This window comes from Lontra canadensis, unplaced genomic scaffold, assembly GCF_010015895.1.
Source record: "Lontra canadensis isolate GAN:19392208 unplaced genomic scaffold, GSC_riverotter_1.0 scaffold68, whole genome shotgun sequence".
Taxonomy (NCBI): domain Eukaryota; kingdom Metazoa; phylum Chordata; class Mammalia; order Carnivora; family Mustelidae; genus Lontra; species Lontra canadensis.
Window position 1 is genome coordinate 448,557 of NW_022631062.1, and position 13,883 is coordinate 462,439.

General features: G+C 42.7%; 1 pseudogene; it reads left to right on the plus strand.

Moving 5' to 3' along the window:
• The window catches only part of LOC116880841, a 68,358-nt pseudogene extending 54,863 nt beyond the window's left edge, over positions 1–13,495 (plus strand).
• The last annotated feature ends 388 nt before the right edge of the window (positions 13,496–13,883 follow it).

The following is a 13,883-nucleotide window of genomic DNA, read 5'->3' on the forward strand; positions in this document are numbered from 1 at the left end:
GCCAATAAGAGGCCTGACCTTTTTAGTCTACAATGAAAGGTCAGGAGCCTTCTGATCCTTGACACTGTGTAGTCTTACCTCCAAAATTAGCTTTCTCTTGAGGTTTATAGGAGGCTGCCACAAAGTGAATGCATTTATTGCTCAAGGAGATAAGAGAAGACTGAATTATTCTTTCCTTGACTTCACTGTAGAAACGTATATAAAATTCTGTCTGAACTTTGTAGATACTTTTGAGCTTGTAAATCTGGTCATGCTTACTCTTTAATAAAGTGTCCTCCTTCCCTCTTGTATGTTGATACAGAGAGGTAGTGTTGTTTTCTTTCTCCAACATATGTTTGGGCTTTATTTTGGGAAAGCTGGTCTTTGTCAGTTTTTTAAAAGATTTTATTTGTTTAATTGTCAGAGGAGAGAGAGAAAGAGAGAGCAAGCACAAGCAGGGGGGAGCGGCAGGCAGAGGGAGAAGGAGAAGCAGGCTCCCTGCTCAGCAGGGATGCAGGGCTTGATCCCAGGACCCTAGGATCATGACCTGAGCCAAAGGCAGACGCTTAACCCACTGAGCCATCCAGGGGTCCCTGTAAATTTCTTGGGCTTGTTTGTATCTGTCAATTACCAAGTGGCTTTTTGGCTTTGCTGTAATGCAGTTCAAATTATTCTAATGCATCTATTAAGTTCAAGTGGCTATGCTTGTGGGTTCTCAGTGAATCAGTTTCATTGCCGAATAATGAAGCACCTCAGGTTTTCCATATTTCTTTGTCCATTTAGAAAAATGGATGTCCAGACATTTGATAAGGTACCAAATGATCCTAATTGTGGACTGAGGATGTTGTAGGCGTGGGGTTGCAGGCGTGGGGAGAAAGATCCCGTAGACTACATTTCATGGCCTGATTCTCAACTGAGAATAGATCCAGCTGTGAACCAGGTATCCGATTTTTCTAGGAGATACAGAACACTAATAATTTAAGACAGAAAACGAGTGAGGGCTCCACTGCTCATCTTGTCGGCTGTTTTGAGGAGCCCATTTCATCAAAGGATGAGACAGGCAGGGCTTGATTTTATTCTCATTAATCTGTTGCCTCCTCCATGCTCTTTTTTCCCCTGCAGATGTTCAGAGTGGTGTCTGAGTCAGTGACTCAGCACACTACTTCTTGGGCAAGATTTCCAGTCGTGTGTGTGTGTGTGTATGTGTGTGTGTGTGTGTCTTATAGGGGAAGGTTGCCCCATTGAGAAGCACAGCTTTCAAGAGAGAACGTGCATTCTGTGACAAGCAGGGATTTCTAGCGTTTTCCTATCTCTGAGCCTCCAGGCCAGTAACAGAAACTCACTGGTACTTGCCACTAAGGAGGCTCACCCGGCTGTCCCCGGTAGGAATGTGGCCACCACAGGACAGAGGTTCTTCTTAGTGGGCTGTCCTCAGCCTGCCCACATCTCGGGAACAACATTTGTTTGCTGCCTCAGATTTCCTGTCCAGAGAACGAAGAAAACACTGCCCCTCCCAGCGGTTTCATTTTGTTTTGATTTCCGGTTCTTTATTCCTCTGTGGAGGACAACAAATGGAACAGCTTCTTCAAGGTGCAGAACAACCCAGTCATCTGACTTCCAGCCTTCTCCTTCTCCAGAGCTCCTGACCATAAACATCAGCAACTTCCCTTTTTCCATCATTCCTTCCTCAGGACCTTTGTCCAGCCAAGCTCCTTGGCTCAGTGCAGAGAGGTGGAGGGCTGTAGAGGCTACGAGTTCAAAACCCGGCTCCGCCATTCACATTGTGTGACTTGGAATGGCACAATGTGACTTGGAATGGCTCAGCTTACCTTCTTGGTACCTTACATTTCTTCTTTACAAAAGGCTGCTAATGATACTACCACCCTTAAATTGTTTCCGTGAATCTTAAATGAGTTAATACCTGCACAGCGCTTGGCACAGCAGGGTAAGGAACATCTGTGTTTCGGTGTGGGTCTCCACACCTTTCCCCCTTTCCCTGCTTCTGGCGATACAGGAGCTCTTGTACAACTCTGACCTGCAGATAATGGAGAGTGATGCAACACAAACCTTGTCCATAGACGTGAAATTGTCCCGTCATTGATGCTGCCATTAGCTAGCTGCTTTTATCTCGGGGTCTCCCTGGGTAAGGACCACAGGGAGCCGATATCTTGGCTCTTCTTCCTTTCAGTGTCTATGTAACAAATTGAGTGTACAAAGGGTTCATGAGTGGCAAACATCTGTGGCCTCCCAGACTATGTCATCCCAGCCCATTTGACTTAACTACCGCTGCGTAACATGCTACCCCCAAACTTCGCAGCTTACGACAACACACATTGGTTACCTCAGAGCTGACGTGGGTCATGAATTCAGCCATAGCTTAGATGTGTGCATAGAGTTTTACAACTCTGTGATCAAGTTATTGACCAAGGTTATGGTGTCAAATCAAACTCAGCTGGGGAAGCATCCCCACTCGCATGGTGGTTGTCAGGATTCAGTTCCTCAGGGGTGTTGGACTGAGGGGTTGGTTCCTTGAGGGTTATTGGCTGGAGGCTGCCCTCAGTTCCTTGCAATGTGGGCTTTCCTACATTTGCTTGATCAAAGAATACAAGCTACAAAGGCAAGAAAGACAGTCGCCCAGCAAGATGGAGTCACTGAAGAGATGTCCCATGACTTTACCATATTCTGTTCATTAGGATCAAATCACTAGGTCCAGTTCATGCTTGAGAGGAAAGGAGTATGCAGGCTTGTGAATATTAGGAGGATGGGAATCGTCAGGAACCATCTTAGAAGCCTGCCTGTTCCACAGACAAATGTGAAGCCAATCTAATGGGGGAGACAAAATGTGAAGCCAATCTAATGGGGGAGACACGTAACATTATTATAGTGTCCAAATACAGTCAACCTTGTTTATTTCTGAAAGTGCACCAAGAGTACCTACATGGTCTCATACAGTCTCCGCCCACCCTGGTCTTTGGCTACAGCTTTTAAGAACAGCACCCAGGCACTGACATCAGTACCTGCACTCTCCTGCAGAAGAATTCCCAGAGATGGAGTTTCTTTTAGTCCTCATTGCACTCTCGAAGCATCGACAAAACAAACGCTTGACAAAATGCTCCCTCCCCTGAGTCACAACTTAGATACCCAAATGGTGCTGCTTGTTTCCCAATGTTCCTGCCGAGCATTGCCCCTGAATTTGGTCAAACCCCCTCATGCAGGTCAGTTTGGGAAATGGGTATAACAACATCCTTGTTGCCTTTTGAATCTGTCATATTAATTCCCAGATGCTTAAAATGCCCTCACAGGTTCCCTCACAACTTCCCATGTCTGTTAATACCTAGAAGCAGTTGTAAATGTTTAACAATCAGCTCTTTAGGGGAAAAAAAAAAACAACAAGCTCTGATTTAGAGCATTTGCCAGTTTCCATGGTATAAGTCTCCCAGCATGAATGATTACGAATGACCAAGGTGACGTCAGTGAGCTTGGAGTTGGGAGGATATGTGTGCAGTCTGCTCTTTGCAGCCATTATAAGCTGGGTCCTGTGAACCAGTATTTGGAGGGCCAATAGCTCAGAACACAGAGCCACAATATGAATTTGAACCTGGCTAGCTGGAGCCTCACTACATACCCCACAGTGGTATTCACCTCCATCTGATAAGGCGTGGGATTAAATCACTCTACTGATACTCTAGCCATGACCCCAGAACTCTTGTGCATTTCTTTAATGGAAGTTGCTTCCATGGCAAACTGGGCCTAGACCTCTATATACTTAGAGAAAAGTCTGAAGTCCACAAATGGGCCCCCAAAGTTAGAGCCCCTTTAAGATCTTGTTTCCCAAGACCCTCATGGACTCCGGGTTATTTCAGAGACCTGGGTTGTTTCTTTGGGTCTTTGATCTTTCTACTCTCTCTCCCCGCCATGTTGGCCCAGTCTGAAGGACTGAGTTTCTACCAAGGTTCTTCTTCCTTGATTCTAGCTAAGATCCCAGTTTACTATTAAGGGACACTGCTACCCCATATAAATTGATCCAATTTATTTTCTTGAGGCTTCGTTCTGCCCCCTTTGCAGTGAATATAATCATAGTCTCAGAGCTTTTTGACACACAAACCTACTAGAGATTTTGGGAAGAGTCAGACAGATAGGCCCTTATAATTCAATAGAAATGTGACCCTGGGTAGATCACTTAGCTTTCCTGAGTCTGAGTATCTCTCTGTGTTTAGTGGAGATGAAAATACCTACTTCCTAGATTTTTGTTATGGGGTTACAAATCAGAGGATGGATATAAAGTTCCAGGCACGGGGCACCTGGGTGGCTCAGTGGGTTAAAGCCTCTGCCTTCGGCTCAGGTCATGATCCCAGAGTCCTGGGATCGAGCCCCACATTGGGCTCTCTGCTCAGCAAGCCTGCTTCCTCCTCTCCCTCTCTGCCTGCCTCTCTGCCTACTTGTGATCTCTGTCTGTCAAATAAATAAATAAAAATCTTTAATAAAAAAAAAGAAAAAAAATAAAGTTCCAGGCACAGAGTACGTGCATTACAAAAATATCTCCAAATACCCCATTATTACTTTTACTGATTGCGTACACATGTTCTCTCTCGCTCATGCATGCTCTCTCTCTCTCACCCTCCATCTTTAAGTATGAGTGAATCTCTGTCTACAGACACAAGGTTAGGGTTGGGTTGGGAGGGGCTGAGGGTGAAGCAGGAGACGGAGAGAGCTCTCACCCTTACAAGGAGGCTCAGGGCCTGGTACCATGTTAACTTGTGTGTGTGTTTTCTTTTTAATACACTTCTGTATTAATTTTTCAATACAAAGGTATAACCTCATCTTAAGACTTGAAAAATAGACACTCATGTATTTTAAAAAGCTAATTATCCACTCCTCCCCCTTTCCTACTCTTCTGTCGTGAGCAATGTATGCATCCTTCTGAAATTTACACATGCTACACAAACATAAATGCATATACTAGGGCTTTCCTTCATGCTTATTTTTATAAAATGGGTCCCTAAGATATGCACTACTCTGCAACTTGTGTTTCTCACTTAATAATTCATCATATGGACATTATTTGCTTTTTTTGTAGGCTCTCAATACATAGTTACTGAAATATTCATTTGTGAAGTAAGACTATAAAATTCTTCTGTTGTAACAACTTTATTGAAATATAATTCACATACTATATAATTCACCCATTTAATATGTAGAATTCAGTGGCTTTTAGTACATACAGAGTTGTACAACAATCACCACAATCAATTTTAGAACATTTTATCACTCCCCAAAGCAACTCCATACCTTCCGCAGTTGCCTTCTATTTCTCTCCCAGCCCTCTACCCTCTCCACCCCTAGGTAACCACTAATCTGCTTTCAGTCTTTGGAGACTTGTCTGTTCTGCACATACCCTATACATGGAATCATATATGTTTTTTTTTGTAACTGGCTTCCTTCCCTTGGCATATTTTCAAGGTTCATCCATACTATAACATGTATCAGGGCTTCATTCCTTTTTATTGCTTAATACTGTTACATTGTAGGGATATACTTTATTCTATTTATCCCTTCATCATTTGATGGTTATTTGGACTGTTTCCATTTTTTGGTTATCATGAAAGTGCTTCTGTGAATATTTGCATATATCATTTGCTTTTTTTTTTTTTTTGAGTGGGGTGGAGCAGAGGGAGAGGAAGAGAGAAAATCTTAAGCAGGCTCCATACCCACTGTAGGGCCCAAGATGGGGCTGGATCTTACAACCCTGAGATTATGACCCGAGCCGAAATCAAGAGTCGGATGCTTAACTTCGCCACCCAGGAGCCCCTGTCATTTGCTTTTTGACCTCCAATTTTCTGGTCACCTGTTGACCTCTTTCTCATTCCACACCCATGTTCCAGGAATGCCTAGTGCTCAGCAGAATGGCAGAGTCCCTAATTTAGGGGTGTGGACAGATGACAAGCTTCCGTTATACACTAAGTCTGCGTGTTTTATGGCAGACCATGATACTGGACACTAACTTTGAAAATAACAATTTTTTTTCTCCAACAACAAAAATAAATCCGTACCTCTCCTAACAAGTTGGTTTCATGATATAATCAGAAGTAACCCTGCGGTGAAATGATAACAACCCCAGCTCTGGATCTTTAGTACAGGTCTCTCTCCATGTCAGATACCTGGCTGTCTGAGCCATCTGTATTTCCTATAGGCTTCTCTAGAGAGCCCATCCAAGATGGTGCTTGTCACAGTCCCTGACACTCCATCCCCCACAAACACACTCCGATTCCTACATGCCCTACATGGGTGGAAGGCACCCCCCTTTCATACTGCCACCGAGTCAGACATCTGTCTGTCCATTCCGCGTATGATCAGTTACCCCAGGCACATCCAACTCTCTGAATGAGTTCTCTGATCCATCCTCTTCTCTTTATCCTCGCTGCCACGACATCAGTTCAAGCTTTCACAATATCCCCTTGTGCACCGTGACCTCCTGAAACACACAGTGTTCTGTGTCGCCCCATTTTCTTTGCCCACGGTATCCTTCCACCTCTCACGTGCCTGGTTAGTGTTAAGTCAGCTTGAAGGCTCAACTCAAATGTTACCTTGTCTCCAATGTCTGTTTCTGCCTCCAAGTCAAGTGAGTTGCCCTTTTTGCTCCTTGGCATGCTGTTCTTACCTTTATTTTAGCACTTAACCATGTTGCAGTGTGGTAACTGGTTTATCTTTCGGCTTTCATTTGATTCTGAAATTCTTTGGTTTTTTATTTTTAATTTTTTAAATTTTATTTTTTTAAAGATTTTATTTATTTGACAGAGAGAGTGAGCACAAGTGGAGGGGGAGGGGCAGATGGAGAAGCAGACTCCCTTGCAGAGCAGGAAGCCTGATGGCCAGATGCAGGCCTGGATCTCAGGACCCTGGGATCATGACCTGAGCCCAAGGCAGACGCTTAACTGAATGAGCTACCCAGGCGCCCTTCTTCTGTTTTTTAAATCACTGCAGCTCATACATTATTAGTAGTAGACAAATGCATGTTTAATAAATGAGTGAATAAATAAGCTTGTATATAAGGAAAAATTTGGATAAATGATCAAGTTTTCAAATATATTTGAGGAACTCCCCTCCTTATTGGATCTCAGCTGTTGACTTGTTACATGTCTTAAATTCAAGGGTACTTACATAAATATGTAACTGTTTTCATCTATGCTTTCTCCATCTGATTTGATGAATTTTAATGATTAAATTCTGAATAATTGGAGAGACTCCTTGAAATGTGCATAATAGAACCATTAATAGTAACATCTAATTAAAGAATATTTTTTAAATGAGCAAAGTAATAGAATAAATCCATTAAGTTCCCATTAAATCCCTCCATAGAAGTGAACACTTTGCATTTGTTAAGGGTTCCTTAATGAAACATCATTAACCCAAGTACTTCAGAAATTAATACGAAGCCCTTTGCACAGAGTAATGTCTTTCAGAAGCATATGCCTTGTTAGGTGGCCCCACGGTCAGAGCTCATCAATTCCATAAGTTTATCACACTGAGACTCAATTTAATGCTTTGCTAAATATTAATAGAAAAATATCATTAGAGTTGTATACATTATTTATTAATCTAAAGAGGTAACATCTCTTAGCAAAAAGAACCTCAGATTTCAAGTATGGACTTGGGCTCTTCTGTGAAAGGGAACACTAAGCAAAATACTAATTTGTCACTTCTCTACCAGGAGAGCAAAGTTCACTGCTCTTTGCCCTCCAAGCTTCCACTAATGTGTCAGAAGAATTTTTAAAATTCTGATAAACTCATGGCACTTCTGGAAAGAGACTCAGGCGCCACCCACCGATCATGCATTTAGGGGACTGTGTGGAGAATTGAAAAATACAGGTGGATTGATAGAAAAAGCAAATGTGAAAAACCCCGAAATCTCCGGGGCAGATGAGGAGACTGTAGAGAAGTGAGCACATGGGATCTCACAGGAAAGTTTGATGCCGCAGAGGCAGTGGGGTGGTGGCAGCGGGGTGGGGGGGGTAGTTGTTGGGGTGGGAGAAGATGAGCAAGTGGCCCGTTGCATCACCAGAGCGGAAGTGGAGAGTTGGAGTCTGTCCCGACTTAGGTAGCCTTTCTGCCATGGCACGAAATGAGATTCCCCTGTGCTACTTTTTATTCAAGGTAGCTACTCTTAGTAACAAAAATCTACTCTGGGCTAGCTATTTGTGACTCACTTTTGAATGATTCAGAGTTGCTTCTGGTATTAAATAAGAGAACTTACTGAAGGAGGGTCCTCTGAAATTAATCCCCAGTTGCTTGTACAGAGAGCACAAAATTCAGCAGAATATAGCTGTCTCGGTTGGAACATAATTGGAGTTTTTGTCTAATCTTCCTTCATCCAATAACCTAATCTCCCATCATTTCCAAGAAGGCCTCTTCCGCATTCAACATTTCTAGGAGTTTAGTGATATCTCTTGAACAATTTCTCCTTTAAGTACTATCCTGTTATCTAATTTGGGTTTAAATCCTGGATCTGATGCCCTCCCTACCCTATTCCCTCCAGGCTCTCAGGCCTGCAAGAGAAACTCTCCTCTCTGAGACTTGCCGTAGCTGCATTAAGAGGAAAAGAGTGAAATCTGTTTGATCTCAGAGACATGCTGTTTTGTGGATAATGAAAACAAATGAAGTATAACAGTTAATTTTGTTCTTTCTATCACAGATGGGGTCTTCTGTTAAAGAAAGTTCTCGATCAAATAGATTCTTTTATTTGCCACTGAAGGCCCAGAGAATCAGACAGCTAACGTGCGCACCCTCTCCATTTTCATTTAGAAATAGATCAGCAAGGACAAGTTGTATTTGCTGCCCGACCTCCATCATTCCCTGAGCTTGAGACATTTTTAAATTCCGAGAACTCTGATCATCATTGCCTATTTTTAAACAACAAAAGCCAAGAAAATTATTCTCTTTTATAGTCCGTAACATAGATACCAAACAGGATAAAACAAACACTAGAGACCTTCATGTTTTCAGTGGTTTGTCTGTCCCAAGTTCCAAGGTCACGTTTTCTTTTCTTTTTTTTAAAGTCAGTGCAGAAATAAAGGAATTGCCACAAAGAGAAACACCGAGTATATACAGCAGAAGGGCAGCTCAGGCAGTCACGGAAAGGGCAGTCATGAGGGGTAAGCTGAGGGGTGTCTGCTGATGGGCTCTGAAATAGGAATTTTGCCCTCAGAAAAATTCTTCTAGGAATCATTACGAATCTCTTTTGCCAAAGTTTAAAAACAATGGCCTCAAAGCCAAAGTTAGATGTCTTTCAGAGACCGAATATTCTTACAAAATGACTATCATTTTTTAAAATCAAAGTACAGCTGACACACAACATTGCTGGTTGCAAGTGTATGACATGGTGATTTGACAACTGCGTATGTTGTGTTGTGCTCCCCACAAGTGCTCCTTGTCACTTTCTGAATGTCTTCCTCACAAGTCCTTTATCATTTGGATGACATGGCAGAGAGAGGAGAGATCTGGAGACTCAGAGAGGTCATGTGACTTGTTCATATCAAACACAGACATTCTTCACATCTAGGATGAGAAGTTCAGGATCATCCCTGTTGACCATGACTTTACCAGGGCTCTCCCTGATGTTTTCCTGGGGACCCAGCAGCATGCACAAATAATCGTGCAAAAGTATATGTATTTGTGGGGGCGCCTGGGTGGCTCAGTGGGTTAAGCCTCTGCCTTTGGTTCAGGTCATGGTCTCAGGGTCCTGGGATCAAGCCCCACATCGGGCTCTCTGCTCAGCAGGGAGCCTGCTTCCCCGTCTTTCTCTGCCTGCCTCTCTCCCTACTTGTGATTTCTCTCTCTGTCAAATAAATAAATAAATCTTTAAAAAAATTATATGTATTTGTGAAGATCAGATTACATAGCACATAATGTGCCACAGTCTCTCGTCTAATTTAACTGTATCCCATGCTTGCCTTTCCACATCAGGGCGAGTGGCTCTGACAACATTCTTTCTAAAGTCTCCATCCTATTCACTTATGTAAGTGATTCCTGAGTGGGGGGGTTGATTTCACTTCCCAGGTGACAACGGGCGATGTGCAGATAAATTTTTGTTGCTTGTAATTGGGTACCAGCTGCTGGTGGCATGGAATGGTGGGGGGCAGGGAGGGAGCTCAGCCTCTGAGAGGGCAGGACCCCTTGTTTCCCCAAGAATGATCTGGCCTGCATGGCAACAACGGTGCTGAATTCTCTATTGGTGGGCACTGGGGGTATTCCCAATTTTTTTTTTTTAGATAATGCTTTCATTTTTATTTTAATGATTTTAATATTGGTTTTAAACTTCTAATTTAACTGTCTTACTTTGTCTCAAAGTATTCCCAATTTTATCTACTATAGTAGCAGTGAATAAATATTCACAAATCTCTACGTTTGCATTGTCATTCCGAATATTACTTCAGGATAAATCCCTAGAAGGACCATTTCTTAGTCAAAGATTATGCCACTAACTTGAACCACTACAGGTTATGTGAACTCACATTTCTTCCGAGAGTATGTGAGGCTGTGTGGCTTTCTACCCCTTCTCCTCCGTGGGGCATTATCCACCTTTTAAAGCTTTGCCAAGTCTTTTGATAAATGGCTCTCTACTTCTTTATTGTCATTTTAAATTTATTGTTAGCCATCTCTTCAAATGTTACTGGACTTGGATTTTCTCCATAATTGTGAATTGTCTCTTCACGTCCTTAATGATTTTTCTATTGAGCTTGTTATCAAATCTTCTTGATTTGAAAAGTTTTGTCTCTTACACGTGTCACACAGATTTTTATCCCCCACTTTTTCATTTCTCTTTTACCGGCAGTGGTTTTTGGACATGTGAACGGGTAACATTTTTATAAAGGCGAATTTATCCTCATTCAAATATTTCCTCCTGGAATTTGTCACGTTTAGAGACGTTTTCCCCACCCAAAGAACAGGAAAATACATGGCCGTGTTTTCTTCTGCTCCTTTCCCAGTTCCTTTGGGGTCTGTTTGTTTGTCTTACATTTCATCCTCTCCACCACGCTGGAACTCACTTCCGTGTAAATGTTAACCCACTGACTCTCCTAATAAAGTCACTGCGGCTTTATGGGAACCAGCCAAGTGGAGATTCTCTTTGCAGAGAATAAACTCCTAACCTTGCCATCTGTAATCCATTCAGGAACACCAGCCAAGTTTGTTCCTAACGTCACTCACAGGCAGGAATGAGGATGCCCAATGCTGTTAAGTGTTAAGCGTGTGAAGCCAAAGAATTTGCAAGATTTCATGTTAGTTTTATGTTTCATACTGTTTGGTTTATTTATGCTATTTCATTTAGCTACATTTCATATTTCCTTTTCATCTGTAATTGGCGTAGAGTGATCTATTAGTTTCAGGTGTGTAACCTACTGATTGAACACATAGTTGCCACCTGTCACCATATAAAGTTATTACAGTGTTATACTCTCAGTGCTGTACTTTTCATCCCTGTGACTTACTCATTTTGTAACTGGAAGTTTGTATGCCATTGTTTTATTTTATCTTCATATGACACCTTTAAAGCAAGCTGTATTATCCCCACTTTATGGATGAGGCACGGTGAAGGCTATCTGCTTGGCTGTTCATTTCTTGAGAACAGTAGCTGTGTTTCTTCCTCCCTCTCCAGTGCCAGGAATATATCCTCTATTGGATAAATTCCTGCTTGGCCCAAGGGTACACTTTACTATGTAAAGGAGATGAGCAGGTTAATAGGATAGTGACACTTCTCCTATCTCCTTGATTGAGCAATAGCTTAGCCCCAAAATACCATCCTTGAGAGAAACTGTCTGCAAAATACAAGGTGATTTTGTTCTCTTCCAGTTGATCTTTGTATTATCTGTCTTTTCTCTGCTTTTATGTATGTATAAACTGAAGATAGAAAAATTTGAACCTGCTCCAATTTAAGGCGAGCATACGATATGGATGTTTAAGGGTCAATAAATAATGTTTCTGAGACGTTTAGAGCCCATCAGCTCACGTGTTTGGCAGGGCTGAAATCCTAAATTTACCGCTAGCGCTCTAAACAAGATACCTTAGTTAGAGAGAAGGAAGATGGGATTTTTACCCTAATGGACAACACTAGTAATTTTATCAGAAAGCATTTCTACTTCAAGAAACACTGTTCAGTACCTTGGCAAGTGACTTGATATGATCTCCTGATCAAAAAACCCCTCTTAAATGTCATGTTCCAAGAAAGCAAATTATTTCTTGACTGCCAGCCCACCTGTAGGCAAGTTCCTAGGTTTTTAAAAAATACTTACAACTGCTTTCCCCCTCAACAAACCAAGATCAGGGCCACCATTGAGCATGGCTCTGGAAATAGACAGTGGTGTCGGTGTCCTTAGGAACAATTCTGTCCAGTTGGTTGAAAGGATCCTGGGTCAAACCAGCAAGCATCACTGCACACATGATGTGCAGAGATTTTCGGAAGCATGCTCCTTTGACTTGAGGTCGAATGGCCATGACCATGACTGGATGGATTCTAACTTGGTCAGTGGTTGGTGCTACAGCTGTTAAAAAAAAAAAAAATCATTCTTTGAGAAAATGCCAGGAGCACCTCCAAGCAGAAGCCTTTTTGTATTCATGGCTAGTTGCATCCATAACCACCAGACGAGAGATAAAAATTGATAAAACTACAGCCTTGGGGATATAACTTTATCCCTGAGGTCTCCTCAGGGCCCCAGCTTTATATAAATTTTCCATCACACTCTCAGCCAGCCATTGAAAGTACAAGAATCTATTTCCCTGATGGGTAAGGAATCTCAGGATAGAAAACATTCAGAACAAAATTACAGAATTGTACTTCTTCCTCAATAAAAATTCATTTCTTTCCTTACTTTCACAGAACATCGATAGTGGAGTCTAAAAAGGTTTCCAGACTGGTGTCCTTAAGAAAACAAGGTCTCTGAGGTGGATTTGGGACGGACCATGAGGCTCTGTCTGAAACTACCTTTCCCATGTCCGTTGTTTCAGTCGGTACTTTTGTCTTCCGCATCCTTGAGACTCCAGTCTTTCAGATGTGCGTTTTCTTTGGATTTGCTGCTGCGTTCATTGCCATCAGAGGTTTTTCCCAGTTCCCAATGTTAGTCATTTTGCTGGTTTGTTGTTGCCACTTATGGCCTTTGCGCTGATCCTGAGTGTTGGTCTGAGCTTAGCCCTGGATGGCAGCAGACAGGGAGGGTGGGTGGAGATGGCTGAAAATTAGACCAGGGACATCAGTTTGAAGTCATGTTGGTGGTACTTACATCTTCAAGCAAGAGAATTCCAGCCCAGACTGGCAAAGAAAGGAGATTTGCTAGTTATTGTAACCTGAAAGTAGTAATCAACACTTTACAAAACAATGCCACATGTAGTATTTCCCTTTATTCTCAAATAATCCTCTTAGGCCGACTGCGCCATCCCTAGATTTCGAAGCCAAGTGCGATTCCGAAGGTGGGTTGCCAATGACCGCACGGCCACTAGGTGGCGCGGTGGGATTCGGATCCTGGCTTAGGCTCTCCTGCTCTACTACACCTCCTTGCCACTCCCAGGATTGTTTTCTGTGAGGATGGAAGTGGGAAGGAGTAGGCGGGACGTGCAGACTAAGATGGGAGGGAGGGAGGAAGACCCTGGTGCATTTCAATTAAGGACAAATTTACAGAACTGGGTTAAAAAAAAAATTGAAAGCAAATCCCAAAGAGCAGAGAGGGGGAGGTTGCTGTGGGGATCTGGCTTTCCAGAGAGGGATGGCACTTGGAGAGAAAGGAAATGGTGTCAGTAGGGGAGAATGTTCCAAAGGGTCAATCCCTGCTCTTCACGGTCGAATCTCTGGCTGTCGCGCAGTGATCTGAGACTCTGCCTGTCCCAATGTGTGTCCTACATATGGGGTTCTGTTTGCTTAC